Genomic DNA, 19,852 nt, shown 5'->3' with positions numbered 1-19,852 from the left:
CTTTTGAATTATCTCTTGTACAATGTGCGTGGAACCACCTCAAAAGCAACCTCCATTGACAGAGGCAGAAAATGAAAATCAAGATGGACAGCTCAAAGTCAGCCATGACCTGGAGAAGGTAACCAGCTATTGAAAGCGATGCAGTTTCTTCCTTAGAAATAGGTAAATAAACAAAATAATTGCACATGTTTATTGGGATGTGTGTTAAAATGTCAAAACATTTTCACCACAATTATGCAATAAACTGAACACTTCTATAAATACACCTGAGGCTTTTCTGCTCCCTTATTTAGTCTTTGAAAACTCTATATGGCAGTCAGTTATACAACTAAATTTGTAACTAAAGCTGTCCAAATAGAGCTGGATTTGGAACTTTGTGATGAGTCTGGAAAAGAAGCCTATGGGAAAGGGAGTTGTGATCCAACTGAAATGGAAAATATGCATATTTTAAGGACTAAACAAACCAAGAACATTTTGAGACTTTTTTTTTTTTTTCCTGAAAGCATAATATTTGGTGAGGATATTTTCTGCCTAAAAATCTCTCAGTGTTTCAAACTTGGGTGAGTTCATTAGATGGCCACCAGTATGGTCAGGGGTTGCCTGTGAGGCTGCACTTGCCCTGTGAAGAGAGGGTGGAGAATTGGGGCTTGTTCAGTCTAGGAGAAGAGGCAGCTTTGGGGGGTGATGAGGGGCCTGGAGGCGCCCCTGTACGTGTGAGGAGGTCACCAAGAAGACAGACCCAGGCTCTTCACAGTGGTGCATGGTGAGGTGGACAAGAGACAAGAGGCAAAAATTAAGAAAGGAGGGATTCAACCTGGATGTAAGGGAAAACATTTTCACCATTGCCCAGAGAGGTTGTGATGTCTCTGTCCTTGCACATTTTCAAGAGTTGGCTGGTTAAAGCCCTTAGCAACCTTATCTGATGATCCCATTGCTGACTCTGCTTTGGGCAGGACACTGAACCAGAGACCTCCTGGGCTCCCTTCCAACCTGAATTGTCCTATGAACCTATGAAAAATACAGTCCAATTTTGAAATAAAAGTATCAAAATACATAAATTTAAGAAAAAGCTGGTTTTCAACCATTTGTTGAATCGTCTAAAGGACTAAATATATAAAATGCCATTTTTTATTAACCTTTTAATGAAACCGTATCTTCAGAGAATGCTGTATTCTTGGTACTTTGATTTTTCAGACAGTGAAATGAAAGAGATGATATAAGTCGGTCAGGTTTTACTATTTTATTTCTCTCTTTGGAGGAGACTAAGTGAACTTTTCCACGTTCTTCGGATTCAGAATTTAAAAATTGACACTGCAGAATAAACTTAAGCAAAATTAGGTCCATTGAGCTTTAGGGCTGACTTGCTAAGAATTAATGTATTGATTTGAAGATTGTATACACTTTCATTGTGACAGCATCTTCCCAATAAATGACTTTCCGTTTCGAGAATTCAACTGGTTATTTACTGAGACACCCTCCAGAAGGAAAGTGAACAGAACATGTGATGTAACGTGGAACTGTAAACCCCAAATGTTGTAATCTGCTGTGTCTGTAGAGGTGGAATGACATAAGATAAGATGACTAATTTTTCTGCCTTGTGGCTCTGACGTAGTTAGCCTGCTGAATATTGTATTTGTTTTTTCATTGTTTTGTTATCAGGAAAAAAATTACAAGTTAAGAGTTTCGGATAGCTAAAGTAGCTGGGACGAATTAATGTCTAATAAGAGAAGCAAGTAGTTTGGCTAAAATAAAGCCATAAACTTTAGAAGTACTGGAGGCCTGGAACCACTACAACAGGAGAAAACAGCTTAGTGTGCTTTGTCGAGAAATACAGCAGATATTAGCTCAGACTTTATTTCACTAGGATGTATTAATTGAACAATGTTTGCTCTCCTTTCAGGTACTATGATATATCAAGCAGATGCTGTACTGTTCAAGAAAATCAAATGCCATCAGTAGTCTGTCCACACTCTTATGTTCTTCCAGCGATATCAATGTCTACTGCCTCATTACCAGCAGCACTTAAAAAGGTAAGAGAAAAATAATTATCTGTGTTTACATGAAATATATATACACACACACTTATATATATCATAAAGAAGATGACTGTTCTGAAAACAGAATTTAACACTAGGTATAATTGTAATCTTCCTTTAAAGCACCTGTGTTTGAAGTACTGGAAAATTTTCAAATGAATATCATATACAGAAATAAGGAAGGTACATAATGACTATAGCTGGCATGAAGAGCCAACAAAGGAAATGGCTCGAGGAGATCTTCCACATGCTCTCATAAACCATATGGCTTTTTCCTTTTGTTCATAAAATATATGCAAGCCAAACTAATAAAGGAACAGCACCTACACTTTACAGTTTCTCACTTAACCTGTATTATTTTTGATGTTAAGTTTTATTCCAGAGAAGGAGAAATGGCTATGCATTTGTTCTCTAGTGTTCATTTTGCTTATGTAGTGTTAGTCATTTGCTTGGCAGCAGTATTCCTGCATGGAAGCAAGCTAGGGAAAATGCTAATTACTTATGTTCTAATGTGAGAACTTAATTTCAGATTGCAGACAAGGTTGTGCAATGCCATTCTTGTCTTTATTGTAATCTTTCCATGGAGAGAGAAATACTTTTTTTCCACATTAGCAAAAGTACACAGCAGACCAGTAATTGAAAGAGTTGCTTTTTTTCTTGGTTATGCAACTAATATTGATCTGAATATATTTGATGAGGGCTTAAAATATTCTGCCTTTAAAATACATTAATTTATTGTCTAGTCTTGTCAAGCCAGCAAATCTCATCTGCTAATTTCTATATGAAGCCCTTGGAAAAGACTCATTGGTCTTTAGTTGAATACACAAATATAAACCCTTCACAGTTACAAAACAGAAAAATGGTGCAGTACTGTGATGGGATGACATTTCTATTGCAGTAGAGCTAGCTGGGGAATTAGCTTTCCAAAAGAAAAAATTGCTATTCACCCTGTTGCTATCTTGGATGGAAATTGTGTTTGTGGTGTGTGAATTCAGCAGTTTCTTCTGTATTGGGATAATCTGCTAATGTGCGTAATAATATACAGTCACCTCCTGATGATAGATGGTTTATGGGAATTGGGATTTAATGAAGCCCTGCCTTCCCTCAGCATTTCTTGTGGGAGAGCAGTAGAAAATGGTGCATGACACAGAACATGAGCTATTTGCACGAGGCTCCTCTCTCTTGCTGTTCTCTCTATGGAAATCTGTTCATAAGCCTTTCAAAGGTGAATGTACTAAGTAGAGTCTTGCAGACTAATTTACACAGCCTAATTTGTATTGTCCTCTGTCTTTGCCTAATTTAGGTTATTCCCTTTACCTCGGATAATTAAGAGCTGACTCCAGCAATGACTAAAACAGACAAGCTCTCCTGCATTCTTTTATTAATTAAACAGTCCTCCTAAGAAACCTTGCTTATCAGTCTCTGGAGCTTGTTAAGGTTTGGTTTGTTTTCTGAAAAAAAAAAATCAAAAACCAAAACAAAGTAATTTTATTTTGCTGCTTTCTCTTTCCTTTCTGTGGTAGTGATCATTAAATGTTAGAGTTCACTTTCACCTGAATTCCCTTCCTCTCTCAGCCAGTTCATGTCTACTAGTCAGCAGAAGATCTAAAATAGCCACTCCCTTAATGGTTTTCTTCACCTTCAGAAGAAAAAGCTGTCCCCAGCATATTCCAAGAACTTGTTGGACTGTCTCTGTCTTGCATTTGTTTTCCAACAGAAAAAAAAATAATTCCAAGAAGTAATTAAATCCATGAGGTTCTGTCCTTTCGGATGTTTCCCTTGCTTGATCAAAAAAAGAATCTTCTCTCCACCCAGTTAACTAGTGTATAATAAACTTCTATCATAATATACCCTGTTTTCCCCCCTTTCATCTTCTTCCAGGGTTGTTTAACAAATCTTCATCTTAAACTACTCCTGTACTTCGCAGCAACTGTCCTTGATATACAGTGCAACTTTGTTTCTCAAAACAGCAGGAAATTAAAAATTGTTAAAAACCACTTGTTTTATATTGTTGCTCAGTGAGTAAATGTTGTGTTGCCCAAATCATTAGGGAAAAATATTTCCTCTCACTGCATCGTTTTAGGAAAAAAGCAACATCCTTCTATATCAATATTGCTTTCTCATCAAATACTTCTGATGCTGATTCAGATGTATTTCTAGTTCTGTACAGAGACTTCCACTTTTTTTCCCTTTGCAAGGCTGCCTGGAATTTATCAATTTGTTTTATTGTAAGCTTCTGACTTGAACAACTGAAAATGTCAGCTATATAACAAGGAAAGAGAAATTTTAAAGTGCTGTTATCAAATACATAATTAGCATGTGTTTATTAAATCACTGGAGTTAACTAGATCTATGAGAAATTAATCAATCATACAAATTTAAACACACATTTAATTTTCTTTACTCTTTCATTCCTACACTATTTAATGTGCAAAACACTTGTTTGACAAAAATGAAGGTTAGGAGTTTCTCTTTTTGTGTTTTGGCAAATAGAAGTTTGGTAACGTACTACTAAATACTAGGGAAAAAAACCCAGAAATAATTTATAGATGTCAGTTGTGCAAAAGACTCTATTTCTAGATTTCTAAAACTTAGCTTATTCCTTTTCCCAAACAATGCATTCCATCCCTGGTTATCTTTGCACAATCCAGTTTTGCTCAGTGGAGCTAAAAAGGAGCACTTGGTGTCTTTCAGTTTGTTTGCAAATGAAGGCAAAATAGCTTGATTAGATTGCTGTTTAATAGGAAGAATTTAGAATGTCTATGCAGATCCACATTAAAGATTTTTTGAGCTGTCATATAACCTATATGACATGAAGTAGATAGCTGTGGCCGTAATTTTGTGAGTAGGTTTTTTATATCTTTAAGACTGTTTAATTAATAAAACAATGTGGCCAATGTTCTCACTATGCATGAAGAAACAACTTCCTGAATATTTGATGAATTCCATTCTCTCCAAACAAATAATAATTCCATTTGAGGATCAAATTACAGATAAATGTATATTTTGCAGTCATACAGCTTCAATAGTGACCAAATACTAATACCAATTAAGAAGGAGTCCTACCTGTGATATGGCAAACTCAAATGATGTTAAATTATGTAGTTAAAGGCAAATAGGCTTTCAGCTGATAGGTTTCCATATAGTTCAGCTGAAAGGCATTTATTCCTATAGAGAACAATTTCAAATTTAGATTGGCTTCTGCTGATAGTAAAATGAGTGAATGAAAAGAGAGTTATTAATCCTTCATTATTTATACATTTCCTGTGCACTAGGAACAACAATCACAAAAAATCTAGACTTTAAAATTCCAGACTTAGGTCTAACTAGGTTTGGGTTTTTTAGTTTCTCTATGCTGCCTCTCCTCTTATATTCAGGTGTTGATTAGTCATATTTTCAGACCTCTAACCAGGTACCTGTCTAAAGGTTTCTCAGGATTCTCCATCTAGATAAGAGTTCTCACACCTACTTGCTACCTGAACACTGCCACTGCCTTTCACACAAAGATTCAGTCCTACGACATGAATATGTAACGAAGGGAACTGGGTGGAGTACTTCTAACACCCAGGTGTGGCTGTGGAAGCCCATTTTGATTCTGTGTCAAATTACTGGATTAAATGAGTTTATTCTATCACTACCTTTGCCATATTCCTGAGACAGCAGATATGCAGATCCCTAATTTCTCTTGCTCTTTTAACTCATACTTCAAGATGATAGCTAGCCAAGGTCTAGGATATTTTCAGTTTAGGATTCCTCATCTGCTTCATTAATTTTGTTTCTGCCTTGCTCAGACAAACTTTTGCAATACATCCACCCAGGTCCTCATACTGCTTCTCCTTATAGAGCTTTATTTTCTCAAAAAAATAACAAAACTCAAAGTCCATTTGGGATCCCATGGGGTTACCAAATCACCTCCCAGAGTGATGTTTTAAACAGTGGAAACAAAGCATTTTATATTGCCATTTGATAAACTTCCAATACCAAGTAAGTGAGGAAGCAGGTTAGCCACTTTCCAAAGTAACAGACTACAAAATTATCAGTTTGTGGATAGGCGAGAGGAGCCTGCCCTGAGGAGAAAAAGTCTTTGCCTTAAGGTTCACCACAATTTTTAATAGATAAGACCTTTCAGTGGTTAACTGATGTCCTCCCAAAACTTGAGCCTGAAAGAAGAGAAGGCATCCTCCTCCAGCCCGGAATCAGAAAGCTGAACAAAAGCTTGTAGCGAAAGTCCTACAAAGTGAGTCACGCAGGGGCTGAGAATATTTCCTGGTGTAGGTTTTCTCAGAGGAGGAAAAAACCCAGACAATTTCAGGAGAGCACTAACTTGCTTTGTGCAAAGACTGAAGGGGAAATTAGATGACATTATAGGGTTTTTTTCCTTTGAGCTGAAGGGCAGGTATAGCAAGGCAGTCAACCAAGAGAGACCTAGGTGGGGCAGGGGGGTGAGCTTGTTCTTGGGTTTGTTTTGCTTTCTTTTAAAATCTGAATAGGTCCTCAATTATTTGGTGTAGGTTATATATTTTCAGCTGATTAAATGTTGCAGCAGGACAAAGTTTAAAGAAAAAGCCAAACAAACAAGGAAAAAAGCCTGCTTGGTGGTGTGCTGAACATCCAGATTCTCGCCAGAGTTTTCATCTGCTTAACTAACGTTCAGCTTTTGTATAAAATAATGCACTTTGATGTGTTGTGGGTTTTTTTTCCCCCCTCTTCTTCAGTAAAACTATTGTATTCTTTACTTAGTAAATTTACTTTCACTCCTTATATGGGCAAAATAGCAAGGGTCACTCAAGTTGGGTTGTAGTAACATGTGTCAGTGCAGACGGTTCATCGCCACCATAGGATGCTTCTAGTCACCCTCCTCCTCCAAGTGGAACTTGTTTCCCCGAAATAATGGTCGCACTTTCTACTTCCCTCCTGGGCTTAACAAGTTGAATCATTTTCCTTTTTTTTGTCTTTCTTTTCTTTCTTTCCTTTGCCAGCAGGAATTCCCCCTTGTTACTAGACAGATAGATTCGAAACGTCTTGATAATCCCCACAAAGAGCTGGCATTTACTTACTCCCTTTTCGATTAGTCATGCTGGTGCTCACTCCGGTAGGGCTCCTTTTAATCATGTTGCTCCCCATTGTTGTTCCTGTAGAGGAGAGAGTAGCCTCCCATGTTTTAAATTTTTAAGCATAACTTTTAACCTCTTTAAATAGCCAGATCTGCCTGTGAGAGTTACCTACATGTTATGTGCCTCTAGGGCACTAATTTGTGGGAAATCTGGAAAAATAAATTTCTTCAGTTTAGATGAATCGAAAAATACAGCAATAGAGATTTTTATAGGCTAGAATTATATAGGAATTTTATTTACATTTATATATATACACATATACAGATGCATATGTGTGGATATATATTTAAATGTATGTATGAATTGAAGAAAGTTTGGGGGATGTTATCCATAAGCCATGGATTTGGGATTGCTGATGTATTTGTATGAATTGAAGAGAACAGTATGTAGAGAGAATGGAAAAAGATCAAATGTGATGAATCATGGATGACATGAGAGCTCTTTGACAACATTCAGAATAGCTACAGTATTCATTGTCTGTATGGCTTCTAGTATGGATTTTAATAGGATGTTATTGTGCTGGCCCAAACAGAAATTCCTTATTGTGGTTTAAAATGTCTAGGAAAACAAGAGGACATTATAATAGCTTATCTAAGTGGGTTTTTTTTCCTTTTATCCTATCTATGCAATTTGTTCCTGTTCTTGGGTTGCAACTGTGCTGTGGTTTAGGCAAGACAGTGATGTTAATAGGAGAAGAACACTGAAGTTTTTACTTATAAAATCATGGGGGGAAAAAAAAAAATCAAATTTTCAAACCAAACCAGTTGAGTAGGGTGGAGAGATGTGGGAGGGGAAAAGAATGCCTCATTTTGTCCTGGCCATGCCAGCATTTCTTCCATGATTGACAAAGGATTTATACACTTAGCAGATATTTAATTTGCTCTGTCCTTTAAACTTTTAAAGTGTTTATAGGATGCTTAACTCTGAGTCATGCTACGTTTTGCAATAGTTTGAGATGATTAATACTGAAATATTATTTCAGAATTACTTAGTTGATAAATATGCAATTCATAATTAAAAACACAACAACATCACAACCAATAAGAGGCAAACAGAATTTAAATAGTACTGAAATCATCATGGAAGCCAGAAAATACAGAACTGGGACAGAATTTAAATGCTGGCCATTTAAGTGACAGTAACGTCTCCCACAAATACTTGAGCTCTGAGAAGCCACTGTATCTTAAATTACTTGTCCACAGTGTCCTGGTTTTGGCTGACACAGTCCTAGTTTTCTTTTTAGCAGCTAGAAGAGCTCTATGGTTTGGATTTAGTGTGGGATTTGTTATGAGAAGAATGTTGATAGTGCACTGATGTTTATAGTTGGCACTGAGACCTCAAGGACTTTTCAGCTTCCCCTGTTTTCGCCAGTGTGCAGGAGCACAACTGGATGGGGGGGAGCACAGCTGGGACAAAGGGTCCACGACTCCCCTTATGGTTTGAACTTAGATTTTGGATTGAGGGCTAAATTGGCTGATGGAGTATTCCATGTTACACAACGTCATGCTCAGTGTATAGATGAGAGTTGACCAGGAAGTTGGAATCTCTCTTCTTGGGGGACTGTCTGTCTCTTCTTAGACTCTCAGTCTCTCGGACTTCTCCCTCTCTCCCCCCTCACCCCCCCCTTTCCCCCGGGCTTCTGACTCATCTGGGATTGCGGTGTCAGGATCTACCTGTTTCAGGATTGCTTGACAAGGATGGGACAGGTGTTTGTCACCGAGTAGTGAGCAATTACACTTTGCACTGTTTGTTTGTATATATTATTATCATTATATACATATTCATATTATTACTTTTATTATTATTACTTTATATTTTATATTATTATTACTATTAAGTTCTTATCTCAACCCATGGGTCACCTCCCCTTTTCTCCTTTAATTCTCTTTTCCATTCCCTGGGGGCGAGGGAGGGTGAGCAGGTGGCTGCATGGTGTTTAGTTGCTGGCTGGGTTAAACCAGGACACCACAGTATTTGGTGAGTAGTGTCATAAACTAGTAACTTGAAATGATATGGTAGAATGTTAAAACCCTCAAAGTACAGGGGAAATGACTTGAAGATAGCTTCTATCGAAGCATTCTCCATTGAGAGAATATTTAAGCGTGGTCTATAGAGACATCGTGGCAGTGTTGACTACCATAAGTATATTTGACAGAAAGGGATGCTCAGAATCATGGAAACAAAGCACAACTGGCCCCAGCACGTACAGATAAGCTTTGTGTAATACCACCTGCTAGCAAGAACCCACATGTAGACCAGCTCTTGCTAAAGAACAATATTAAATAACAGCGGAAGACTGAACTACATTTTTGTTAATTCTTTCAGTTTTAATAACTTATGGGGCTGTCTTTTAATATAAACATTTCTCAACACTGACACTAAAAACAATAGAAGTAGCAGAGCCCCTATACAAGCAATTTACTTTTAATAGTGCATGGGTACTGTTGTACCTGTAGGAATGTTGAATCAGGAGACTGGGACAGCCATCTGTAGTTGTAAGTCACCATTGAGATGCTTCTCAGGCTGACAGAACTTAGATACCATGACTGCTTTAAAGAAAAAAATAAAAGTAAACGTGATATGAATTTGTGTACATCAAGCACTTTTGCTTTTGGGCTGCGATAATTGTTTTATCTGTGTCTGTTACTGTCAAGGCCTCGATAGGAGGAGGGAGAGGGGACAAGAGGAATACCAGAGAGGAGAGACTGAAAAGATTGCACCAAAACAAGCCAAAAATACCAAAGCAAGCCAAAACACCAGAGCAAGAACAATTAATTATTTATAGTTTAAATTCATAGCAGATAGGAAAGAAAGCAAACCCAAAAATCTAAGTAGGAGTGTTCAGAAGACAGAATAAGCTGTTTCTGTCATTTAAGTACTTTCCGTTACCTGATATCAGGTTTATGCTTTTCTAGGATTCTACTGTAAGTCTAGTTTATTTTATGTCTCTGGTTAAAGAACTACAATTCTGGTAATTGCATCCCCAGAATAGTAAGCTATTTATAATAGAATTTTCTTTCTAACATGATTGATCTGTCTGAGGCACGCAACAGAATTAAGAATTTCTGAGTTAAGAGCATCCATGATGATATGTACCCTTGGTTAAGCATCATCCTGCCCAGATTTCCCAGGATACAGCAGGCATCCATAGCATTGCAGCAGAGGCACTCTGGATACAAAACTATGATTTTTTCATAGAAGAAAATGCCAGGTGCCCTCAATTCAACCTCATTTGTTAATAATGAAGACAGAAGAATCCAGCAGCTAGTTATACACACACAGTCATACTTACCGTGTAGGCAGAGACCAAAATTTGAGTAGTCCCAATGTCAAAAAGCTTGGACATCAGGTCCACTATAAAACTATCTGATTATTATGATTTGGCTTTGTAACATAGCTCACTAAAGACCTGCTCATCCTTTTATCTTCCAAACAGTCTGGAAATTTATGGCTAATTACAGCACAAGAGAGATTTTCAGCTATCCACGACAGAACCTCTCTGAGTATTGCTCAACAAAATTACTTCTCTGCTTAATAAAATACCATTCTGCTGACTAGACTGATGGCATCATTGCAATTTCCTTGTCGGTCCACTTTTTTCCATATTCCCAGCTCATTATTCCTCTTATCCCCATTTGAACTACAAATTCATTTCAGTAATAACTTAAAAAGATTTTCATTTTGCTATTTCCAACCTGGCTCAAGACACCAACTCTCATATTTCCTAAATACAACATCTACATTATGTCCAGTTCTTATGGCTGATTCAGAGACACTTTGAAAAACATCTTTCTCTCTTGTATTTCTGCTGCTTTTTGGTGAGGAGTTTAGCACAAGAGCATTTAAGCTGTGGTTGATTGCAGGTGTACAGGACTACAGCTGACAGCTAACATGGGCCTTAGAGCTAAGTGCAAAAGACAAGGTGAAGATGGCATGGAGTTACTTAGCGTTTTCATAGAAGGAACATAGCTCCTGGAATACTGATGCAATAGGAGTCTGTCTTAGTTTAACAGTTTGGATGTACTCAGTCAAGAAGGTTCCCTCCACTCCTCCAGAATATAAATAAATTTGAAGGCAGAGTAGGAATACCAGTAAATTCTTATTCTGATAGACATCCTTCAAGTACTCATGAAGTTTATTCAGGAGATTGTTGGATTTTTTTACATGCAGTTTAAAAAAAACCCAAACTATAACCTATATTAGACAGCTTACATTTATTTACTCGTGGCTGAGTAAGAGTAAGACAGGTGTCACTCAGAGAACTCTCCTTCCAAGCAATTCAACATATCCACCTTGATGTGGGAGAACTATAAAAAGGCTATGTCCAGCTTTACGTTGGACTTGCATCCTGCATAGTCTTTGCGTTGAGCTATGTTTGGAATTTCATCTTAGTTCTTGCTTGCTCCATGTAATACTGTGAACAAATTTAGAGGATGCAGTGGGTGAAAATGTGTTTCTGTTTGAGAGGGTTAGTGATGGCTTAAAATACAGTCACGTGAGCAATAGTCCAGGACTGTGATAGTGCTGAGGTCTTCAGGGCTGGATTGCTGAATAGTCTACAGTCCTCCAAGCAGTGACAAATAAAAGATGTACCAAACTGGCACAATACTGCGCTGTGCAGGAGTGAGATAGTGCGGATAGCCACACGCTCAGTGTGGTATGCAACGAGCCATTCGTGCTTTGCAAAGCATTAAGGAGGTCTGTCGTCAATGATCAAGCATGGACAGTCTGTAATGAGTCTGGTAATGGTGACATGGGAGTGTGCACCCGGCAGTCCAGTGTTATCAGTGGCCATCCTTTATCTGCCCCACCTTCATGTATCATCATGCCAAAGACCGAGCTACGTAGCATTTCAGCATTTCAGTGGTGTTGCTCATGCTGCTCTGTAACGCTTAGGATGACAGCAAACACTTCACTGCCTTCTTCCCGGAGGGCATACTCCTCCCTCCTCTTTTCCTTGGTGAGTGCAGTCCTGAGAAGCTGCTCTTTGAATCACCAGGGGTTTGTTTCTGACCTCCACGCCAGGCTACTGTGCAGTGATTTGTGTAGAGAGCTGTAGACTCTTTTGCATTTGTCATGCTTTTCTTGTACCACTTCCACACTTGTGCAATGTGTTGGAATGGTTTTCAGGACATTGGCAGCTAGCTATGCTCTCTCCTTGGGTGTAACCCTATTTCCATTTTGCCATGCTACGTGACCAGGTGGCTCAGCATATGCACAGTACACCTGTGCACCCTCAGATCTGAGAAGGTTGCAACACAAAGCTTTTAGTAATAGTTCATTCCTCCTGACCAGGCTTTTGCCACTTTATACGCTATATAATGCATATGACAATTAGGAATGTGTATATATATACACATATATGTGTAATGTATTGGTGTGTAGTTCCAGCTGCAGTATAATAATGGGTTTGCAAAGGGTAGTCATGAAAAACTTCATCTTTCTGGTTTTATTCTCATGAGAACTGAATTATAGTGAATAAGCTGGAATGCTTGTTCACTGTAAAACAAGCGCCTGGCCTGCCATAGCTCAAGTATCACTTTATTAAAGAATTGCCTAGACTACTGTTTGAGATTTAGAGACTTTAAAAGAAATCTACCATTCCTACAAACTAGTTTTGTTAAAATAAGTTTCAAAATCACAGTGGGTAACATTTCGACAGATAAGCTTTGAGTTTGTTGTGATTGCAAACAATATTTAAAGATTTAAATATAATGTTTTGTTCCACAAACATTGCTTTTTATAGTGGGACATGACATCTTAACTTCCTCTACATTATACCTTATGACATGCAGATACAATATAACCTCTTTTCCCCTCCCATCTCTACAATCCCCCTCTCCTTTTTTTTTTTCCTTTTCATTTTACTAATTTGATTTCCAGAGTATGTTTGCTGGAAAAGAGAATAATTGTCTAGGAGGAAAACAGGGATTGAAAAGTCTAGCTATTGAAAAGTCTGAAAAATCTGAACAAACTAGACCGTAAATGTTAAGAAACCAAAATTTAGATAAAAAGACTGCCAAGATCTGTTTACTTTCTTGTATTTCATCCAGAAAAACTTGTGATTTTAGAAGGCTTATCAGTGGTAATTCTGGATATTCCCCTCTCCTCTTCTCCAGGGGAGTTTTGGTTATTTTGCTTCTGGGAACACTGAAGGTATGTTTTTTCTTTGGCATATAAGGCTTAATTTTTATCAGATAAATTTCTGGCTCTCAGAATCGAAAAAAAAAAAAAAAAAAAAAGCGCCTTTCCAAACATGAGAAAGGTACAGAGAGTTTGCGAGGGTTTGTGTTTTTTTTTTTTCCTGAGTGGCTGCCCAGTGAAACAGAAGCTCACCCTGCTTGTTGCTGGCTGCTGTTCAGCGCCTCGTGCACAGCTGGGAAACCGAAGAGACTCGTCAGGTTCATCATGTGGCTGGCTGGGAAAGCCTGAGTTGCAGCAGAGACAAAAGATGGAGTCACTTGCAGACGAAAAGGGTAGGTAGCTAGAGGGAAACCGTACAGAGTAGCAGGAATTTGTCTTCCCACCCCCTTCCCACCAGGTGCCAAGAAGGCGTGGGAAGGAAGCCGTGAAGTAGGAACAGGAGAGAGGACACACGCCTGCCTTCTACATACAGGAAGCACTCATTGACTACCAGGTTTTAGTGGCAGACAACCAGCCCTCTCCTATATTCTCAAGCACTGACACATAGTGGAGTGGACTTAGACAAAGTGGTTTCTGGGAGTTGTTAGTGGAGTGTTTTTACTGTATTTTATTTAGAAAGGATCTAAACCAGTTTGAGCCCAGCACTAGAACTGTTGTAGTTAAAACTGTGTTTGGTTAATGATGATGCTTTTAAGAGTTAGCTTGAAAAGTGCCTTTGTAATGTCTCTTGTTCTAAGACACAGACACCAATGCCAATCCTTGAGTGTGCTGGATCAGCCTATGCCCAAACTAACGTCTTACTCAGAAATTCAAGTGCAGAATCAATAATCCTGTGTATTTCTTGATGTTTCCTGGAAATGCTGGTATTTCTGAACAGTAGAGCTTCATCCAGTTTGATCCAATTCCATGTTGCATTATTGTTATTCAACAAAATATCATTTTAGAGATAATACCTGATTTATTTTTTTAAGAATACCAGATAGGAATTCGAACTTTCATCCAATTATCCGCTAGTAATAGTAGTGAAATTTAAATGCTATTGTAGTTATATCTCTTTAGCAGCAAACATTTAGTCCGTTGGGGTGCATAGTAGGATAATGCAACATGTCTGTAATAATATATCAGTAATAGCAGGAAAACATACATCTCCCTTTTTCTTCAGAAGTAATAATGTCTCTGTTTTCTGGGCAGACATGTATTGTTTATTTTAATGTTTTAGATACTAATTAGTTCTGTTTGGAGCGTAAAATAAACACACCTAAAATATAAATGCATTTCATTAAAACGTTTTCTCTTAGAAGTTTCTCTTGCTTAATGGTGAATATTAGGCAATACTGATGTAATCATGGGATTAAGAGCAAAGAGTTTGCAGGACTATTCCACTTGATTTAATTTTTGCCCACTGCACTTCGGGGGACCAGTGTGTCTTGAGTCATTCCTATCTTCTCTGTACTGGTTTTATAAAGTTTATTCTAATTAATAATAAGTCAATTCTCTGTAATAATTATTATAATGATTAGTTTGAGGGAATTCTGGGAGCCTTAGGTGAACACTGTTATTTTGAATAAATGAGATGTCCAGCCACTTTTATAAAGTCAGGATAAGGTATTTCAGTAATAATAGCTCCTTGTACTTAATGGTCTTCATCTGTACATGATGAAAAATCTGTACATCAAAGACGTAAACACACTTTTACTTCACTTTTACTATCAAGGAGTGTAAACACTTTATACATTTTACAAAGGGGCTCTTTGAAGGACATAGACTATCAAGCCCAAATTTTCCAAAGCAGCTGCTATATGTTGGGTGCCTTCATATTGGGGGGCTGACTTGAGACACATTTCAGTTGAAAGGTTCTGTTTGTTTAAAGGTACCAATTGGTACCCTGGCAAAATGTGTAACAGAAGTTACATTGCATGATTTTTATCTATTTAATGAGAACTTCTGTGGAGGAGAGTCTATTAATTTCATATTGAAATACACTTTGATTAAATATTGACATTTTTCATGCTACTGAATGGTTTTCAGAGTCATAAACATACAGTAATTTTTTTCCTGTTTCAGGACCATCACATCAACTTCCCAAAGCAAGCATGTCAAACATGCAGTTCACTTTGCTGTTTATGAAATTTGGCTTTGGTCAGATTAGCAGTCCAATTTGCAGCTTACTTGTGCAGTTTTACGGTCTCACATTAGCAGCACGGTGCTCAGAAGGATGGCTTTCTGCCTCTTTCCCTGTATGCCTGTGACAGCCTGTCTTCTACTGTGCCTGACCCGGGGAAAGCTCTCGTGCTGCTAGCAAAAGGCTTTTAGTCTTCCATTTATAGTTTCAGACTATCTGTTTTACCCAATGAAAAGAATCCCAGTTTTCTAAATTTGAAATGATGTAACGAGTTACTTTTAGGTATCTAGAGCTAGAGCTGCTGAAGGACTAAACACGTAGGTGCTTTAGTTAGTTAAACTAACTGCTAGGCATGTTTTCCCTAGACTGAATTAAAACTGCAGGTAATGACCTATGTTTCCTACCTAGTGCAAGCAGAGAGCGAGACAATCTATATCCTTCACCTGCTGAGCACTTAGAGGTAGCTAACAAGAAAGACTGGGCACAGGAGTGTATTAGAAATCCTGCCTTGCTCTTGAGCTACACGCAGAATCATGCAGCGATGCCCAAGCTAGCCCAGGAGGAGCCAGGTCAGTTAGCCAGCACAGAGCAGCCACATCAGTGCCGTGTTTGGCAAAGGCTAATAATATATGTGGCTCCTTATTTCCTCTTTGTCCCATAATCATTTAATGTAAAAATGTATAAACAGTCTTGAGTAGACGGATTAGAGTATCTGGAATGAGATCCAAGGATTACAATGAGTCTGACAGCTTAAATACAATTTCCACAGTCTGATTTCAAAGGCGTTTTCAGTGTGTATAATTTCTCTTGTGGGAATATAATCAGTTTTACTGTATCTAAGTGCCTAGCAAAGAAAGAAATTCAGATTGTTACTTAAAATGCTTTTTCTTGGATGAGAATGATGCAGAATGGCAAACATAATGAGTTGTCACTTGTGCATTTTTAGCTGTCCTAACCAGCAGGTTTCGTTTGACGGCAAGCTCAGTAGTGTTAGTGAAAACTATCAGTCTTTGTCATAGTACCTGATTTTGGGTTGCTCAGGGAATTTACTGATGCTTTTATGAAATTCTTGCATGTGCTCTGAAATGCTGCAATACCTTTCTAATGTCATACTTTCAGGACTATGCAGCTCCTATTGACAGTAAAAATTTTGCATGAAAGCCAAGGGGAAGAGATCAAGACTGAAGGCGCCTAAGAAAGAGCTGATTTCCGGAGATTTATAGCTTAGTCTGTCATACAGACACTCTTAGATTTGCAGAAAAAGAATCCTATTTCCTATCTCCAGTAATTAGACAAAAACACTTAATCAAAAAGGAATTGGGAAGTGTTATCGTGCTCTGTAGATCTGGATTAGACAATTTAGGTTAAATCTGTACTCACCAATATACACTATTTAGAATTACTGACAGGACACTGTATGATCTCACAAAACAGAAGAGACACCTACAAACCTAGAAAAAAGAGACCTAGTAAATGCAAAACCACTTATGTAACTGATTCTTTATCATTCTGAATTGCATTCAGAATTGAAAAAAGGAAAGGGGTTACATTTATTAGTTGTCTTTTCTAGTTAGGGAGACCTAAAAGACTTCCAAGCCCCTCTCTTCCCCTCCAAAACACTTTTGTCATTTATCCTCTGTTGCTCAACAGAAACAGTACTTTCAAGTTTCTGTCTCTGAGACAAAACACAGATAATATACATTTATTTTCACTCTTTACTTTAAAAGAGGTGATGTCTTGCTAAATCTTCACACTGAGTAGATTACCTACTGATACAGCTCTGATCCAGCAGCAAGACTTGAAATCCTGAGAGCAAAGATGTAGGGCTAACTCACATCAAACTGTCTCACTTTCTCTTACATTGAAACACAAAGAGTTACAAGTACAATAATTTATGTTAATGCTATTTTTTGCATATAATTTGATTTCTGGAAGTCTTCCAAGTTCAGAAGAGTTTAAATATTGTCTCAGCTCTTCAGTGTTGAATGATCTCTGCTCCTACTTTTGGTGCTGCTTGTTTTCCGCTTTTTTTTTTCCCCTTTTTAGTACTGTTTTTCCACGAGTCGCTAGAAAAACACAGATTTAATATACCAACTCAGCTGAAGAACCAAGGATGCCTGCATAAATCAATCTCTTGCTGAATAAAGGCACAAGTGATTTTTTTCCTTTAGCCATCTTAAATGCGGATCAGAAAACAGTAATCAAGTTTGTGAGAACCAATGTGTGTGGTATACTTTTTCCTACTGTTGCATATCTGCATTCTAGTATTGCATGTTAATTAATGCATGTAAGGCGTCTGCCCAACACTAACTTCACAGTTCTTTGCAACAGGTTCTCTGCTTGGGTAGAGGTGCTTACTGAAGGACTTGCTGCCACCCTTCTGCAGCTCTTTCTCCTATCCTCTAATTGAGTCCCTTTCATAGTTATAATTTGTCTGCCAAATGACTTTATCAGTTGGAAAGGCTCGAGTCAGATACTACTTGCTTTTTTGCTTGTTTTTAACTGAGTGCTGCCAGAAGAAAGAAGGGGTTAAAGCGTGGGAGGATTGCTAAGAAAAAGGGTTTGGTTAATGACACACAGGACTGCATCTCACACACCATAGTTTGTTTATTCTTCTGTAAACAGCAAAAAGAATTATCATCATCATGGTAAGGCAAACAGCACTCTTTTTTTTTTTCCTCTTTAAACCCCATCAGAAATCTTTAGGTTGATACACGATTAATTCTTTAAAATCATAAAATCAACTGATCTCCATTAAGTTTTATAGAGTGTCTCTTTAACTGACAGATGCTACTGCTGACAGAAGGGGAGGGGGTAAAGATTTAGTATATGGAAATAACTAGCTCTGGGGAAGAGGAGATGGGAGCAGGCATGCCTTTTCTGACATGCCTGTTCTTTTTATCAGCCTCCTTTCCTAAATACTCATGTAAGGATCTGTTCAGTTTTTATTTATGTTTCTTTGTCTTTCCTGAGCTTTTTTGAAATATTTCTATTTATTTGATTTTGCATGATTTGCTTCTTTCAGTTTTGCTGTTTTTTTTTTGATATATCCAATATCTAAATCTCTATGATTGGCACCTAGGAAATAATATGGCATTTGTACTTATATCAATGCTTCTTGAACTGATTATTTCCTTTCGAAAAAACAGTTAAACATGCAGGCTCGGTATTCTCATTAGTCTACATGCTGTTGTAAAGTGGTCAATTTTCAGTGTACGTCTCAACTAAAAATGTAGTTTTACAGTGAAAAAATAAATTGAAAGCAGATAGGTCCTGTTATCCTCTGCAAAGTGTAGTAGGCAAAGAGCTAAAAGAGGTAGGGAGTAAATTCTGTGCTACAATGGAGTTGTTAAATTTAAAGTGTGTTTCCTTCTCTGCCTCTGAAGAGGACACCGTCAGCCTGAAATCTGATATATTTAAAAGAAATGCTAAAAAGGTTTAATGTGTATATGCCAAACTCTTCCTATCTGGAAAAAGGCAGCATGTGAGTTAAAATAATCTAAGTTGTACTTTTTGTAATAGTAACCCCTCTTCTGTGGCTTTGTGAAGGGTCAGCACAAACAAGGAAAAATTATTATAGTGAACCGAAGTAATTCAAAACTAGTTGACTGATGGCAAGGTAACTGATTAAGTTTAGAAATCGTTTAGGTTAACTTGAAATAGAATTGCTTTTTTTTCCTCACTGAATCACAAAAAAAATTGTTTCAGGTCAAATGTTTTGTTAAGTATAATTTTTTCCCATGCTTTTTAAATAAGAACACCGGGAAAAGCAGCAAACCTTTATTTCCATCTACAACTCCCTCTCTCTCTCTCTGCCGGTAGTCAGGACACTCACCTGTAGGAGAGCGGTATGAAATCTTCTCTCTGTAGAATTTGAAACAGGGACGCGAGTGGGTCTTGTGCTGCTCAGACTTTTCTCTCTTAGCTTTTATTCGTACATCCTTCCTTCTAGTTTTCCTGCTAATATTTTTACAGTACATTGTGCCAGCAATACTCCAAATTTTCAGCCTAACAAAGCCTGGCACTCCTAGTGTTGCATACTCGAGTCTCAGTCGCTGCAGAATACTAGAGCTTGAAGAGTAGTAGTTTATTTATTTAAATGTTTTTGGCTAATGCACTTTTGGGATATCACATGACTGCTAGAACTCCGAGGCTTTCTGTTTCCCATGGTTGTGAGAATTACGATACTGTGATTTAAAGATACCCAAAGTTCCTGGCGTTCCAGTATGAATCTAGAAAGGTCCTGCACTATTAGAATTGGTCAAGATAGAAGAGTCTCAGAGGTTTTCATGTTACTTGAAATCCAGTTATTTATGACCTTCTAGTGAATGATAAAGCTCAAACTTACTCTTCACTAAATGTTGTTTGTTGCTTTTTACTCCTCTGAATGTGAACTAATGCTAGCAAATAAATGTCTAAATTACAGAACTGTCCAC

At 37.7% G+C, this 19,852-nt stretch overlaps 1 protein-coding gene across 1 annotated transcript in view; it reads left to right on the top strand.

The window, feature by feature from the left end:
* CRYBG1 (crystallin beta-gamma domain containing 1) overlaps positions 1–19,852 on the top strand; it is a 104,089-nt gene that overhangs the window by 36,090 nt on the left and 48,147 nt on the right. The window contains exon 2 of the mRNA XM_086608144.1: positions 1,901–2,030. The gene's annotated coding sequence lies outside the window, so the exon portion shown is untranslated. The remainder of the gene's footprint in view (positions 1–1,900; positions 2,031–19,852) is intronic.

Source organism: Tauraco erythrolophus, chromosome 2, assembly GCF_009769465.1.
Source record: "Tauraco erythrolophus isolate bTauEry1 chromosome 2, bTauEry1.pri, whole genome shotgun sequence".
Taxonomy (NCBI): Eukaryota; Metazoa; Chordata; class Aves; order Musophagiformes; family Musophagidae; genus Tauraco; species Tauraco erythrolophus.
The sequence above is the reverse complement of the archived record's forward strand: the minus strand, read 5'-3'. Positions and strand labels throughout refer to the sequence as shown.